General features: G+C 47.6%; 1 long non-coding RNA gene across 1 annotated transcript; it reads right to left on the reverse strand.

The window, feature by feature from the left end:
• Window positions 1-511: 511 nt before the first annotated feature.
• On the reverse strand, window positions 512-2,994 carry LOC119540893. The gene is made up of 3 exons (XR_005218113.1): window positions 2,935-2,994; window positions 2,388-2,551; window positions 512-672 (listed from the first exon to the last, which is right to left on the reverse strand). It is a non-coding gene; the product is annotated as an uncharacterized LOC119540893 (long non-coding RNA).
• Between the last annotated feature and the right edge of the window lie 1,045 nt (window positions 2,995-4,039).

Here is a 4,039-nt window from a genome sequence, read left to right on the forward strand (position 1 = left end):
GCTAACCGCTGCCTTAGGAGACGCTGTGGACCCACCCTGCTGGCCGCCGGGTCTGCAGATGGGGAGCCTGTGGCCCCCCGGCCAGCTCCCCACACAAGCTGCTTTGCACCCACACCTGTTCACTTCGCAGGGGTCTCTTCCAGCCGGTGGACCCTCCGGGTATCTGGGTGTCTGCTGAATGACAGAACTTCCCTCTGGGGTTTGCAGTGTGGGCCGGCCACCAGCTGTGAGCACCCCACCTCCTGGCCACGTTCCCTCCCTTCTGGAATTTTATCGCATGTCCTGAGCTTTCACCGGAGGTCGTGGCAGAGTCGCTTGTGCCCGGAGAGCTGCCCGCACCCACCAGGCCTTCTCTCGGGGTGCCCTGTGCAAGGCGGCCCAGGCCACCCTTGGGTGTATGGGGGAGCCCCACACCCACGGACGGTCCCCTTAGGCAGAGCCCCCTGTGTGGGCAGCTCCCCTCTTTTGTTCTGGTTTGTTTTCCCACCATCTTTATTGCTAGGAACCCTTGTAAATAATTTTTATTTGTGATTTCATTCAACAAAACGCTTCACTCCAGTTTTTATTCTCCCGGGTTTCTGCGGCTCAGAGCAGACGCTCTCAGGGCAGCATGTGGGAGACGGAGCTGTGAGCCTCCCCGGGAGGGTCCTCGTTTCCTCTGAATCTTGTCCCCTGTTGGATGTAAAGGTAGTTTTCAGGGGCTGTGTCTCTATGATGATAAAGAAGTGACTGAAGACATTTTAAAAGTACAATGTGATGAAAACAATTTAAACATTCCTTATAAAAATTAACCTATTTCTAAATGTGGTGTTAGTCGTGAGGATCAAAATGGCTTGTATTATTAGAAGACATATTTGATCCAGAATACTCTTTATACATATTTAATATATAATATAATGTCATTTCTAAAGAATAATTGTATTCATTTCAATTTGATGCTATTGATACATTTACTGAATGCTTGCTCAGTGCTGGTCCTTACACTTAGATCTCTGAGGACATCAAAATCCCGGGACCCAGGAGCTGAAGGAGCTTAAAATCTTGGCAATCTTTCTAAATTAAAAATTGACACACCAATTAAACTACAAAGATACTAAATAGATTTTGGTTTTTGTATTATCAATTTTTTTTTCCAAAATGATTTGCGGTACCTAGGATCCAATATACTATTTATCACATCCCCTCCTATATCATTCTTCCATTCATTCAATATTTATTGAGCAAATATGTGTAGAAGATAACTATAAATTCTTTCAAGGAATCTCGAGATTCTGTGGAATCGAGTTTGATGGCCATTTTGATAGATAATAAAGATAGTTAAATGTTTGTATGGGATATCAAACAAGATGATGCCTTTTGCCTCTGGTAAAATAGTTTTAGTCTGGTATTGTAGGCAAAACTTGGTTTAAATCAGGCAATAGGCACTTAGCACCTTGTATTGAGACACTATACCAAGTACTGGGAGTTAGAAAAATAAGACACTTCCCTAAACTCGAGGAATGGGGGAAAGGGACAGTCAACATTGGTTATAGTGCTAGAAATAGAAGTGAGCAGGGTGGGGGGCCCAGAAGAGCCCCTCACACAACCTGGGGGAGGCCGGGAGATGTCTGAGCTGACGAAGACTTGGACGGGAAGGGGCAGATGGTGAGCACTGCAGTCAGCATCGAGAGAGAGTGCAGCCTACTGCAGTAGAGGACACAGTGTGTGTGTTCACATGTGTGTGTGCATGTGGGTGAGTATGCACACGTGTGCATGTGCACATGTGAATGTGTGCACGATTGTGTGTGTACATCTGTGAGTTTGTGTGTGCCTATGTGAGATATATATGAGCATACGTGAGAGTGTGTGTGTGGGCATGTGTGTGCACATGCGTATTTTTATGTGCATGTGTGAGTGTGTTCATGTATGAGTACATGAATGCATGTTTGTGCCCATGTGCATGTATGTGTGAGTATGGGGTGTATTTGTGTGCATGTGTGTATGTGCATGTGTGAGTGTGTTCATGTGTGCACGTGTGAGTACATGAATGCATGTTTGTGCCCATGTGCATGTATGTGTGAGTATGAGGTGTATTTGTGTGCACGTGTGTATGTGCATGTGTGTGTGCGTGTGCATGCTGCATACATGTACACATGTGCATGTGCGTGGTTGTGTGTGCATGTGTGAGTACATGAATGCATGTTTGTGCCCATGTGCATGCATGTGTGAGTATGAGGTGTATTTGTGTGCACGTGTGTATGTGCATGTGTGAGTGTGTGTGTGTGAATGCTGCATATATGTACACATGTGCATGTGTGTGAGTTGGGGGATGTTATAGGAAATCATTTGTCTTGGCAATTTAGCTCAATTTCCTCATTTAACCACAGATCATGGAAAATCGTTCTTACCTTGTCCCCTCAGTGCTCCCGAGGACGGCACGTAGCCGGCATCACTCCAGAGGCAGAGGAGAGAAGTCGCTTCATCTGTTACCTGGGCTGGATGCCCGCGGGACAGGTGAGAAAGGATGGGGGTGACTGAGGCCACAAGGGTGAATGGAGACAATTGTTGGCTCCTGGCGATGAAAAAGGAAGATTTTTTGAATTAAAATTACTTTTACTTTTGTCTTTGTTCTTATTTCTTCCTAGTATTTAATTTAGATATTGGAATATTGCTCCTTATTCCTTCAAGGATTAAAGCATTGACTCTTCCTACTAATTTGCTGGTTAGGTCCTTCTCCCCTTGCCTGGGTCCAGCCTGAATCTGAAATCTGGAAGTGCCAGGCCCGCCACAGCCTCTGCATGTGCAGTTCCTCTCACTTTTCACAGCTGGGCTAGAGGCTGCCGTTATGCAAGATACCAGAACTGGATTGGTTTTATAAAGGGGGTTTATTTGGTTACAAAGTTACAGTCCTAAGGCCATAAAAGTGTCCAATCTAAGGCATCAACCAGAGGATACCTCCACTGAAGAAAGGCTGATGGTGCCTGGAACACTTCTGTCAGCTGGGAAGCACGTGGCTGGCGTCTGCTGGTCCTGGGTTGTGTTTCAGCTCCTCTCTCAGCTCCTGTGAGTCCTTAGCTTTGCATCTCCAAATGTCTTTTGGTTTGCAACTCCAAGCATCTCTGAGCATCAGCTTTCAACAGCCATTTTCAAAATGTCTCTCAGTTGCTCTTGGGGCATTTTATCCACAGCAAACTCTGGGCTAGCATCTCAGAGCGTCAGCTCCCAGACATCTCTCCAAAGGTCTCTCTCAGCTGCTCTGAGCTCCTTCTGTCTGTGAGCTCTCTCATAGGACTTCAGGGGTCTGTAGCTCCTGCAAATAATTTAATCAAATGTCTCACCCACAGTTGATTGAGTCACATCTCCATGGAAACAATCAAAAGATTAATGTCTGTCCTTAAAAGATTGAATTAAAGAACATGGATTTTTGGGGGCATAATATATCCAAACCAGCACAGCCCAGGTCTCTGCCTTGGTGGAGGTAAAGATGGAGATGAAGGGTCAATTCACCCCCGAGAGGCAGGACTTGAGGCCGACTTGAGAAGGAGCCCTCTTTACAAAGTGACTGATTTTTCAGGAAACATTTCTGCAACACTTTTTCAGGCCTTCACAGGGAAGAAAGGATTTCCTTCCTTCCTCCCTCTTCCTCTCTCCCTCCCTCTTCCTCCCTCCTCTTCCTCTCCCTCCCTTCCTCCCTCCCTTTCCATAAAAGCCAATGCCTTCAATGTCCTCCAAACAGCGTGCACTTGGCTATGTGAGGTCCAGGCTCACCTCGCACCTGGCCGGGTGGGGACTGAATTGGTGTGCCCCATCACTCCTCTTGAGAGTGGACGAGGTGCAGCTTCTGCCCTTGCCTGGGGCGTGCCTTCTGCCCCTCCCGAGACAGTTGTCCTTTGGGCAGGCGTCTGTCCATCCTTCCAGCTCTGTGCTTCAGGGCCTCGTGGCCTGGGCCCGAGGGGGCTGCACCCTGCCCCTCACAGGACAGGCCACAAAGGCTGCTCCAGACCCCGTTGAACTTGTGCGCTCTTGCTGGGAGGAAAGATGCCTGCTCTTCGCCGAAGCC

The sequence above is a fragment of the Choloepus didactylus genome, chromosome 7, assembly GCF_015220235.1.
Source record: "Choloepus didactylus isolate mChoDid1 chromosome 7, mChoDid1.pri, whole genome shotgun sequence".
Classification (NCBI taxonomy): domain Eukaryota; kingdom Metazoa; phylum Chordata; class Mammalia; order Pilosa; family Megalonychidae; genus Choloepus; species Choloepus didactylus.